We start from the raw sequence: 12,708 nt of genomic DNA on the forward strand, positions 1-12,708 counted from the left end.
AGGGAAGGCGTCCCACAGGGCAGGTGCCACTACCGTGAAGGCCCTCTGCCTGGTTCCCTGTAACCTCACTTCTCGCAGTGAGGGAACCGCCAGAAGGCCCTCAGCACTGGACCTCAGTGTCCAGGATGGACAATGGAGATGCTCCTTCAGGTATACTGGGCTGAGGCCATTTAGGGCCTTAGACGTCAGCACCAACGCTTTGAATTATTCTCAGAAATGTACTGGGAGCCAATGTAGGTCTTTCAGGACTGGTGTTATATGGTCCCAGCAGCCACTCCTAGTCACCAGTCCAGCTGCTGCTTTCTGGATTAGTTGTAGTTTCCGGGTCACCTTCAAAGGTAGCCCCACGTAGAGTGCATTGCAATAGTCTAAGCGGGAGATAACCAGAGCATGCACCACTCTGGCGAGGCAGTCTGCGGGCAGGTAGGGTCTCAGCCTGCGTACCAGATGGAGTTGGCAGGCAGACAGTTGCTTTTAATCTGGGCAACTGGACCTGTGATCCTAAACGGATTTCTGTACAAACCAATTTTGCTTTGACTATCCAAGAGGGATATAAAATATCTGAAGGGCTGTCACATGGAAGATGGAGCAAGCTTTGTTTTCTGCTGCTCCAGAGGGAAGGACCCACACCAGTGGATTCAAATTACAACCAAGGGGATTCAGACTAAACATTAGGAAGAACTTTCTGTGGGTACGAGCTGTTGACAGCGGAAAACTTAGAAGGTGGTGGGCTCTCCTTCCTTGGAGGTTTTTAAATACAGGTTGAATGGCTGTCTGTGAGAGATTCTTTAGCTGTGATTCCTGCATTGCAGGGGTTGGGCTAGATGACCTTTGGGATCCCCTCCAATTCTACAAGTATGTGATTTGAGGGTTTGGGATGAAACTTGATCAGACTGTGTAATGTCCACATTTCACCAGCAGAGGGAACCCACTACTACTAAAACTGTATTCTGCACCCTATCTATGGTTAAATCTCACACTTTATTGCAACAAAAGCATATCTTATCAGAATGCTCAGGAAGATGAACCCTATAACAAACGAAAAAAGTATTCCACAATCGCCTGCCAGGAAAATTGCCCACACCACTATTTATTGCTTTTAAAATATCTTTTCACTCTCTTCCACATGTGATTCAACATCTCTTGAAATAACAGAGAAAGATAAAGGAATCCAACACCATCTGAAAAAGAAGACCTAAAGTTTCAAACTGATACACAACACTTTGAATTTACATTCAATTCACAACACACTATGGCCAAAATAAGTTGATTCTTTGTTTTTAAACATGGGAGGTAGCAATCAACATTTGGGCACAAATATATTTCCACAGAATGGTTTTAGATACTACTTTGTGTATGTGGCAGAGCTCACCCTCCTGTTGAAGTACATCATTTCTGAGCCAGACTGACTGAATGTATAAATAACTAGGTAAAATAGCAGGGCGGCATTGGCCAAATGGGAATGGAAAGGATTATATAAAAAGGGGTTTTTAATTGTTTTGTGGAATCAGCAGTGCAAAAGTTTGGCCGCTTTGGATGTGGACAATTGGAAGCAGCCAGCTGGCAAATGGACTACAATTCAGAGAAGACTTTAGCAGCAGAAATCTATAGAGGCAATTAATGTCCACTAACCTTACACCAACCCCACTATTTTTGCTTGTTACAGGATCTCCAGCCCAGATCCTGCGTATGTTTGTGTGCGAGAGTATGTCCCAAACTCTCATTTTACTATGCCTCTGAATACAAGTTGCTGCTATTTTCCTCACTTCCTGATTCTGGGCTTCTTGTTGACCGCTGTGGAAACAGAATGCTGGGCTTGATAAACTTTCGTCTCATCCAGGATGGCTCCTCTTACATTTTTCAGTAACATAGTGCCTCTGAATGTGGAGGTTTCATCCAGCTGTTAATGGTGAACAGCAGCTAATAGACTTCTCTAACATCACTGGACCTAGACAGCATCTTAAAAAACAGAGACATCACCTTGCCAACAAAGGTCTGTATAGTTAAAGCTATGGTTTTCCTATTAGTAATGTATGGAAGTGAGAGCTGGACAATAAAGAAGGCTGATCGCCGAAGAATTGATGCTTTTTTTTTTCAAAAAAGAAAAAGAAAAAAAGAAAAGGGCTTTCTCCTTTCTTTCATGTGAATTTGGAAGATTCAACTTTAAATTTGAACTGAATCGGCTTCCCCCACGTGCCATAAATACAATCCTAATCTAATAATTTAAGAAAAGGCGGCTGGACTGGATCAGGCCAATGGCCCATGTAGTCCAGTATCCTGTTCTCACAGTGGCTACACAGATTTACTCAGAAGTAACTCCCACAGTGTTCAATAGGCTGCGATAAGTATGCGCAGGATTGCAGCCCTCATTTATAAGCTTAATAGCAGAGCCCGGGTCTTCATTTTCCTTTACAACAGCACCAGTTCTGGCATATGACTGCTGAAATCAATGGGCTTTAGGTGTGTTTAGGATTGCAAATCTGCTTCCCAGCAAACATGGAGACATTCCTGCTGACAGCACTTCCTGGTGAGCAACGTGGGGGTGGGGGGGGTCCCCTCCCCAGCTACTTCGCCTGCCTTTCTTCCAAGGACCTCAAAGTGGCATACTCCCCCCTATTTTATTCTCACAAGGACCCTGTGAGGTAGGTGAGGCTAAGAAACAATGACTGAATCCAAGGTCACCCAGAGAGCTTCATGGCTGAATGAGAATTTGAACCCTGTTCAAATCCATATCCTAGCCCAACACTCCTACCACTATGCCACACTGCCTTCATACTTAACGCCGCTGTTTTATTGACGCTATTATGAAACTGCATGGTCGTTTTTTTAGAGGTATTCTTGTTTCCTTTGCTGTGAGTCGCTTTGGGCATGTTCTTTCCTTGGAAAGGCTGCGTACAAACGATGACGATGCAATCCTACAACATGTCTTACTACTCAGTGAAACAAATCCCGTCGAGTCCAGGTAAGTGGCTTTAGGATTGCGCAGCCAATGTCCCGCTCAGCTGAACGGAGCTTGCTTTTCGGTGCACGTGCTCAGGATCCCGCTTGCGCGGTTTCGATGCTCCACTGTCTATATAACTGATTGGGTCTACTTCTGAGTGAACACGGGTGGGCTAGAGGTCTGTTTCGATTTCCTTATGCGGCCACCCCAGCCCGAGAAACAGGTGAGAATCGCGTTCGTCCCCCTGCCTTGCAGCCTCCGACCCTTCCCCCAGCGCGTTCACACGTGCATCCACCCGACCCCCGTCTACCTGCAAGCTGCGCGCGCGGCGTTCCAGCACAAAGAGGCCAGCCGGCGTCGGCAGAGGAGGAGGCGCCGCCGAGAAAGCCAGAAAGGGGAGGCGCTGCGGGAAGGAGGAGGAGGAGGAGGAGACCGGCGGGGCGGGATCCAGAAAGCTACGAGCGGCTTCCTGCTCCCCCCTCCACACCGCCCCACATCCCCGGCCAGCCCCTCCCCACAAGCCGCCCTCTGCAACAGGAAACCCCGCCCGGGCCTTGAGTCGGGAGGCAGCGGGAGCCAAACTCAAGTTCGATCCAGGTGAGGCGCTCCAAGGTGCTACGCGCGTGTGCACGGCGTCGATTCGGATCGAAGGGGGAGGGGGGTCCGTGTGGACAGAAAGGGGACCTTTCCGGTTCGAAGCGCTCTTAGCGCTTTGCTCGTTCCAAACAAACAAAAAAAGAAGATTTTAAGAGCTGGGAGTTTTGGGGGCGTTGCAGCGCAAGCCCCTGTTCGTGCCTGTTTACACTGGGGAGCAGGCGCCCAGTTGGATGCAAACGGGGCTTACGACTCCCGAGTAAGTGGGTTGCAGGCGGAATCGCGTCTCGCGTGGGAGCAGGCTCTGGTGTTCGTGGCCAGCCTCGTGAAAACGCCACCCTCGCGACGTGTTTTTCCAGGGCTGTGCCCCTGGAAAATATGGAGGAGTAGTCAATAAGCGGGCGAAGCGAAGCGGAGTGATCCGAGTTAGGTGCCAAGTCTATTTCCCTCCCGTCACTGGGTAACCTTAGAGCCCATTACCTTCAATCGGCGCTGGAAGAGACGTGGATTCCTGGAGTTTCTTTCTTTTCTTTTGGAGGTAACTGTATTCTGCACATGCTCCGGGTAACTCTTGGCTGTGGTTATTGCAGGATTGAGTCTGGACTTTGACCACAGGATGTGTGGCAGCCCTCAGATTATTCCGTGGCAGAAAGTGGCTGGGGGAGCGAAGGCAAACGCCTGGAACTGGAGCTCAAATTAATTGAATTGAAACTGAAAGTAAAAAGAGGTTAAGAGCGTTGGCCAAGGGTTCAAATCCCTGGCTGGGTGACCTTGGGCCTGTCTCTGCCCCGAGGCCTAACCTATCTCACAGGGTTGTTGTGAAGATTAAATGAGGAAGAGTGGGGGAACCATGTATTTCAGCTCCTTGGATAAGACATGGGGATATAAAAACAAAAATACGTAGGTTCAAGAGAGGAAGGGATAATGCTTAAGTTGGAAGCTGGACGAGGATGCATTGAAAGTTTGTATTATGTTAGCAGGGAGGGAGGGTGGCTGACGTTCAAATGCTTTTGTCCCTAAAAAGGAATATCCAAAAGGATGGATTTCAGGTTTTAGAGAGATGGAAACTGGGAAGGCCTGTTAGTAGGGTGTGTTTATGGGGTGGCGTGTGGCGTTGATACGGCTTTCTGGAATTAGAAACATGGTTTTGTGTTTAAGGCTAAAAGGCCCTCACACAGCCTTCACAGATCTGGCACCCTCCCTCCAGATGTGGGACAGATGTAAGGCTTCCCTGGCACCGTCCTCCCCTCTCTCCTCCCCTCTTTTTCAGGCTAGTTTTACAGCAGGTGTCTTCTCCCTTTCCACCTTTTACCTAAACACACATTTTGGGGCCTATTTATTCATAGCCTCATAGAGTCGGAAGGCACCATGAGAGTCATCAATCTGCAGTGACCAAGGCTGATGGGATTTGTAGTCCAACAACTTCTGGAAGACTATAGCTTTCCCATCCTTGCTCTGTGATCCATGGAGGCTGTGTTTCGAAGGGGTGGTTTGTTTCATAGATGGGATTTTTAAGGCCATCATTACGCTGTCCTTTGACACCCAAGAGGTGTGTTTTCAGGGCCCAGCCTCTTCCTGTGCCTGTTTTAATTGTTTTTTAATTTTCGGTATCAAATTATTGTCACCCCGCCCTGGTGCCCGCTGGTGGAGGAAGGGCAGTGAATTTAATAATAATAGATGAGCTATTAGTGTTTTGATGTAGGTGTAGAAACTCTTTTGGGTGTGTGTGTGGGTTGGGGGAAGAGCGTTTGTTTGTTTGTTTTCTAAAAATAGGGAATGCTTTGTGTAATGGGGAGTGTGTGCCGCTTGAGCATTTTGCAGGAAAAGGGCTACGCTGTTTTTTTGTGCATAAAAAAAAAACCTCTGCGTGTTTACAACCACCATTAAAGGAAAGTCCATAGTCCATTGTTGGAGCAAGTGCTTTCCATGCCAGCAGGGACCGGCAGCTGGGACTGATTTGAGTTGTAGTCCAAAATATTTGAAGGGCACCAAGTTGGCTAAGGCTAGTGTAGGCAACGCTGAGTTCAGACCAAAATTAGCATAGCCTGGCACCCACCCACACCCATTCCATCTGTTCATATATGAAACACACATATCTGTGGGCAAGTCTTTTTTTTTTATCTATTCCTGATCCAGTCCATTTCCTGTGACCTAGAACTGGCATTAGGGAGGTAAATAAGAATAAAATCAAGACCCCCCTCCCTTGAAGCGATAGTGTTGGAAATATGGGAAATATTTCCCTGCAGCTGAATTCCTAAGAAGCTGCATACCTTTTTTGTTTTGCATTCAGGGGCACAACAGCCAGCTTTACCTGGAACTGAACTGGGAACTGGTTGCCTACCCACTCTAGAGGCATGTTGAGCCCTCCTCCCCTTGCCACCTCTAGCCTCTCATCGCTCCAGCTGCCCTGGGACCGCAGCTTTTGCATGCCAGACATTTTTTGCTAGCCAGGGAGGCATCTTGAGCCTGTGAGGTCAGTTGCAGAGCGCATGCCAGGGGCCTGGTGGTTTTGGGGGGGGGGAAGGGGTTAGGCTGCTGCTTTGGAGAGGTTTCTCAGCAGGCTCCAAAAGCCCCTTCTCTGCCCCATCTTTTTCTTCCTCCTCCTCCTCCATCACCCTACCAGTTAAAGCAGGGGTCAGCAAACTTTTTCAACAGGGGGCCGGTCCACTGTCCCTCAGACCTTGTGGGGGGCCGGACTATATTTTGAAAAAAGAATGAATTCCTATTCCCCACAAAGAGATGCATTTTAAAGAAAAACACACATTCTACTCATGTAAAAACACCAGGCAGGCCCCACAAAGAACCCAGAGATGCATTTTAAAGAAAAGGACACATTCTACTCATGTAAAAACACGCTGATTTCTGGACCGTCCGTGGGCCGGTTCTAGAAGGCAGTTGGGCCGGATCCGGCCCTGGGCCTTAGTTTGCCTACCCACGAGTTAAAGGATCCCTTCATTTCGTTTTGCTTCGTAAAGGAACCCTCAGTGTGTTCCGTGCTGTTTGCTTGGCATAGAATAAATATCCCTGCAGCCAATAGTGTGAATCTGTTCCCCACTGCAGTGTGCAAAGCTGCTGCTCTCCACATATGTTCAACTAGTTCCCCATGGGTTGGTTCATGTGTTGCTGCTGGCGACTGGTCGTGGGGGCAGCAGACTCTGCCTAGCTTGAAAGAGCGGTACCCAAAATTATTCTTAGGACAACTCGTCACTGTTTTACTCGAAAGGATGCTGTTGTGTGTGTGCACCAGGACGAAGGCGTTCCATTTTTGAAAGGATCCTGTGTTTGTGAGTGGAAGGTGGCAATTTAGTGTGTTTTGTGCATTGCACCCCCACTTTCGCCCCCACCCTCCATTTCAGATGTTGAAAGACAGTTCCCCCCCCCCCCCGCTCACAGAGCTACAATTCCCAGACTTCCCTGGGAAGATGGACTGATCGCTTACCCGCTCTGGATATTGTAGCTCTGTGTGAAGGACAAGGTGTTTCTCACAAACTGCACTTCGCAGAATACGGCTTTAAATGTGCACTGCGGCGGCACTCCCTGCCCCAAGGAGCTTCCAGTTAGAATTCTGACAGCTGAAGCAGACAACCGAGGGAAATGCGAGAAGGACAAAGGAGCAAGTTCAACTGACGGCTAATGACAAGCCCGTGTGATTGCAGCAGGAAATCGCTTTGCCTGCGTTGGCTCGTGGCCTGCTCTCAACAGAGGCATGCTAGTTCATGTTCAGTCTATGCACAGGATGCCATGCGTGGCACAAACCAGCAAATGTTGTGTGTTTGGGTGGGGGGGTTTGGAGGGCTCACTGTAGTGGGCCCCAAAACCAAATCCTCATGTCTGGCGCTGGGGGCACCCCATAGGCTGAAACAATTGGAAAACAACAGGGGCGGCTTTGCATGTGCCTGCCACGTGCTCAGAGGACCACAGGAAGTGACCCTAGTGTTGTTACTCTCATTGCTTATTGGACTGTTTTTGTGTGGTTTTCTTTCCCTCTGTCTCACGCCACTCTTTTTCAGACAGAAATCAGAGCGGCTTAGAACAATAAAGCCATAGCTATACCAAAACAATGTAGAAAATACAAATGGAAAATGGGACTGTATAAGCAGGCCTGATTTTGCCAATCTGGTGCCTTCCAGATGATTGGGAGTCCTTGGTTGGGGAAGGCTGAGCCAGACAAAACAACAAAATGGAGGCTCATGTAGGGAAGAAAAGCTGTGACGAAGACCTCTTGGGGGGGGGGGGGGAACAGAACTCCTGTTTGAATAGGACCCAGTGTTAGAAACCCAGATATATTAGCTAGGTGCCAAATGGGCACCTTTGAATAGGACCCAGTGTTAGAAACCCAGATGTATTAGCTAGGTGCCAAACATCCCAATCCCAAAGAAGGGCAGTGCCAAAGAATGCTCCAACTACCGCACAATTGCACTCATTTCACACGCTAGCAAGGTTATGCGTAAAATTCTACAAGGAAGGCTCAAGCAGTATGTGGACCGAGAACTCCCAGAAGTGCAAGCTGGATTTAGAAGAGGCAGAGGAACCAGAGACCAAATTGCAAACATGCGCTGGATTATGGAGAAAGCTAGAGAGTTCCAGAAAGACATCTACTTCTGCTTCATTGACTATGCAAAAGCCTTTGACTGCGTCGACCACAGCAAACTATGGCAAGTTCTTAAAGAAATGGGAGTGCCTGATCACCTCATCTGTCTCCTGAGAAATCTCTATGTGGGACAAGAAGCTACAGTTAGAACTGGATATGGAACAACTGATTGGTTCAAAATTGGGAAAGGAGTACGACAAGGTTGTATATTGTCTCCCTGCTTATTTAACTTATATGCAGAATTCATCATGCGAAAGGCTGGGCTGGATGAATCCGAAGCCCGAATTAAGATTGCCGGAAGAAATATCAACAACCTCAGATATGCAGATGACACAACCTTGATGGCAGAAAGTGAGGAGGAATTAAAGAACCTTTTATTGAGGGTGAAAGAGGAGAGCGCAAAATATGGTCTGAAGCTCAACATCAAAAAAACGAAGATGATGGCCACTGGTCCCATCACCTCCTGGCAAATAGAAGGGGAAGAAATTGAGGCAGTAAGAGATTTTACTTTCTTGGGCTCCATGATCACTGCAGATGGTGACAGCAGTCACGAAATTAGAAGACGCCTGCTTCTTGGGAGAAAAGCAAAGACAAACCTAGACAGCATCTTAAAAAGTAGAGACATCACCTTGCCAACAAAGGTCCGTATAGTAAAAGCTATGGTTTTCCCAGTAGTGATGTATGGAAGTGAGAGCTGGACCATAAAGAAGGCTGACTGCCGAAGAATTGATGCTTTTGAATTATGGTGCTGGAGGAGACTCTTGAGAGTCCCATGGACTGCAAGAAGATCAAACCTCTCCATTCTTAAGGAAATCAGCCCTGAGTGCTCACTGGAAGGACAGATTGTGAAGCTGAGGCTCCAATACTTTGGCCACCTCATGAGAAGAGAAGACACCCTGGAAAAGACCCTGATGTTGGGAAAGATGGAGGGCACAAGGAGAAGGGGACGACAGAGGATGAGATGGTTGGATGGTGTTCTTGAAGCTACCAGCATGAGTTTGATCAAACTGCGGGAGGCAGTGGAGGACAGGGGTGCCTGGCGTGCTCTGGTCCATGGGGTCACGAAGAGTCGGACACGACTAAACAACAACAACAACAAAATGGCTCCTTAAACCAGGGTTACAGTCGCCAAAACAAAATGCCTAGTTGCCATTTTGGGGCCAAGCAGCTAAAAAGTTATATTTTTCAATACAGTCATACCTTGGGTTGAAGACGAAAATAATCCGTTCCGCGAGTCTCTTTGTCTAGCGGTTTTTTCGTCTTGCGAAGCATCCCTATTAGCGGATTAGCGCTATTAGCGGCTAAGCGGCTTAGAAAAAGGGGGGGAGGGAAAAAACTCGCAAGACTCGCAAGACGTTTTCGTCTTGCGAAGCAAGCCCATAGGGAAATTCGTCTTGCGAAGCACCTCGAAAAACGGAAAACCCTTTCGTCTAGCGGGTTTTCGTCTTGCGAGGCTTTCGTCTTGCGGGGCACCACTGTAGCTTCGGGATGAATATTTCTGGGTTGCGCTCTGTGGCAACCTGGAAGTAACGGAGTGCATTACTTCCAGGTTTCGCCGCATGCGCAGATGCTCAAAATGACGTCACACGCATGCGTGGATGCAGCAACACGCGCAGACGCACAGTCGTATGTTACGTTCGCTTCAGGATGTGAACGTGGCTCCGGAACGGATCCCATTCACATTCAGAGGTACCACTGAACGACTTTTTGGTTCTTGAAATTGTGCTCTGATTGTGCAGATAAAATATAACGGATAGAATTCTACAGGATGTGTTGGTAGTGTGTGAAAACAGGACAGATCCAAGGATCTGCAGGCAGGCAACTCCAGAGGGTGGAGACATCAGGTACCCCCTTGGCCACCCCAAAATCTTTACTTGGTAGCAAGTGACCGTTAGCCAGGTGCAAAATGTGCCTGGCACCTGGCTAATTTTGAATGCTGAAAGCAACATAGGGAGCTGTCTTCTACTGAGTCAGACCATTGGTCCATCCAGTTCAAATTTAATAAGTAAATATTGTCTACACCGGCTGGCTGCGTTTCTTCATCATTACAGGCAGGGAATCTCTTCCTGGTGGAGATGGTGTGGATCTTCTGTTTGCGGTGGGGCATCAGATGTTGTTGAACTACAACTTCCATCACCTCTGACCATTGGCTGTGTCCGCTGGGAATGATGGGAGTTGTAGTTTCAGCAGCATCTGGAGGGCCAGAGACTCTCCATCCCTGCTCTAACCCACCGAACTACCAGCTTCCCTCAACCCATCTAAAAACATTTAGTGTTGGTGCTAAGCAGGCTTTCCTAAGGAGTCTGTTTTATGGTGTTAGCTCTGCAACCAAGAAACCCTCACTTCTCAGAGATGTCAACATCCGGAGCAGGGCTTCAGAAATTATGCAAAGTGCTTGTGGGGTGGTGAGAACTGAGAAAGGAAACCTTAAAACTTATAAGAATACATACAAATATGTAAGAAGACCCACCTTTCTCCCAAATGCTGCTCAGCGGTCCCTCTTGGTTCTCGCCTCATTCAACCAGGTGCCTTCTCACAGTGCATACTTAAACTTGAAATTTGCTCCCAGAAGATGTAGTGAAGGCCACCCACTTATGCCCCCAGCAGATTCCTGTGGTCTGTCAGAGGGTTTCTCATGATGTGGGTCTTTTAGTGTGCGGCTGACCCTGTTCTGTGTGAAATAACATTTCTGCTGAGAGATAACGGGGACCCACTATCTGCATTTTGGGAAAACAATTGGAGTTATTTTTGTTTTCCGACAGGTTTTCTCAGCCGGATAAATGGGCCTTGATCACATGTGTCCACTTCTTAGGGTTTTAGTCATCTTCTAAATGTATTTGGTGTTGTTTTTTAAATAAACCTGTTTCTTATATGTAAATCGCCTTGAGACAGTCTTTTAGAAGGCAGTTCATAGATTGATGGTGATGATAGTATGATTAGTAACTTAGATGACTGTAGAAGAGGATATTGTGTGGGATTCTAGAAACAGTACGAAAGCCTGTGCTGATTTGCACAACTTTGAAAAGATCAGAGCAAGATGCATTGCGGGGTTTTTGTGGGTTTTTTTGGTGAGGTGGAGACGACAAGTACAGCACTAATGTTAACATGAATTCAACATGGATGAAGACATGCTTTGCAGAACACAAACTTCGTATGCAGGAACCCTTTCCGCCCCGCTGTGCAAAAAGATTCCTCACTCTGATGAGATCTTATGCCTCCCCCCCCCTTGCCTCTGCTAAACAGCTGGAAGAGGAATCTCAGGGGGGGGGGTGCCAAGGGGGCAGGATATCACAGCAGGAGGAGTGACTGTTCCAGCAATTCTCAGAAGACTGAGGAAGCCTGCAAGGAAGGTTGTGTCTTGGGACTGGGGGGACATCAGCGGAGCCTGGAGCTGGGAACCAGATCCATGCTGCAATTGAGAGGGGGTTGAGAGAGAGGCGTGTGGGCTGGTATAACCAGGAGAGTGGAGCTGAGGCTACTAAAACAATTGGGGAATCTTTGCGCAGTGCAAAATTAACGTAGGCAAAGTCATTTAAGCCAGCCTTTCCGTGGATTTCCAGCTGTTGCTGGACTCCATTTCCCATCAGCCCCAGCTAGCATAGCCAATGAGCAGGGGCTGATGGGAGTGGTAGTCAGATAAGGCCACTGGCACCCCAGTTCTGGCCTGCAGGATTCACCACCAAAAAGCCAGCGTACGTACATAACTTTGGAAAACACACAAGATACCAACCAAATTCAAGGAGGACAAATCTGTGAAGGCAACGGGGTAACCTTCATATTCAAAGGCAGCAAAGCCCCATTTGTGTAAAGTGCTTTGATACCACCCAAAGAATTCTGGGAGCTGTAGTTTGTTAAAGGTGCTGAGAGCCGTTACGAGACCCCCCCTCCCCCATTCCCCTCAGAGAGTTCCTAGAATGGCGTAACAATAAATCCCTCTTCATGGTAAAATTTGAGAATTGTGGGTCTGTAAGGGGAATGGTCCGTATAGTTAAAGCTATGGTTTTCCCAGTAGTGATGTACGGAAGTGAGAGCTGGACCATAAAGAAGGCTGACTGCCGAAGAATTGATGCTTTTGAATTATGGTGCTGGAGGAGACTCTTGAGAGTCCCATGGACTGCAAGAAGATCAAACCTCTCCATTCTTAAGGAAATCAGCCCTGAGTGCTCACTGGAAGGACAGATCCTGAAGCTGAGGCTCCAATACTTTGGCCACCTCATGAGAAGAGAAGACTCCCTGGAGAAGACCCTGATGTTGGGAAAGATGGAGGGCACAAGGAGAAGGGGACGACAGAGGACGAGATGGTTGGACAGTGTTCTCGAAGCTACAAACATAAGTCTGAGCAAACTGTGGGAGGCAGTGGAAGACAGGAGTGCCTGGCGTACTCTGGTCCATGGGGTCACGAAGAGTCGGACATGACTAAACAACAACATGGGGAAAGGGGGTATCCTAACGACTCTCAGCACCCTTAACAAACTACAGCTCCCAGAATTCTTTGGGAGGAAGCCATGATTGTTTAAAGGAGACCCGCTGTTCAATTCACAGAGCTACAATGTTTGCAACGGTTTATAGTCAATACCTCTTT

The 12,708-nt window shown here is 47.9% G+C and overlaps 1 protein-coding gene across 10 annotated transcripts in view; it reads left to right on the forward strand.

Annotated features, from left to right (window-relative positions):
- Positions 1 to 3,396: 3,396 nt before the first annotated feature.
- ARHGEF1 (Rho guanine nucleotide exchange factor 1) overlaps positions 3,397 to 12,708 on the forward strand; it is a 72,096-nt gene continuing 62,784 nt past the window's right edge. For 5 of the 10 annotated variants that reach the window (XM_079985309.1, XM_079985314.1, XM_079985316.1 and 2 more), the window contains exon 1: positions 3,398 to 3,538. The gene's annotated coding sequence lies outside the window, so the exon portion shown is untranslated. Of the gene's footprint in view, positions 3,539 to 3,906; positions 4,074 to 12,708 lie in introns of those variants that run through there. The other 5 variants (XM_079985319.1, XM_079985310.1, XM_079985315.1 and 2 more) reach the window with 4 other exon arrangements.

The sequence above is a fragment of the Podarcis cretensis genome (assembly GCF_951804945.1).
Source record: "Podarcis cretensis genome assembly, chromosome: 8".
In the NCBI taxonomy this organism is placed as follows: domain Eukaryota; kingdom Metazoa; phylum Chordata; class Lepidosauria; order Squamata; family Lacertidae; genus Podarcis; species Podarcis cretensis.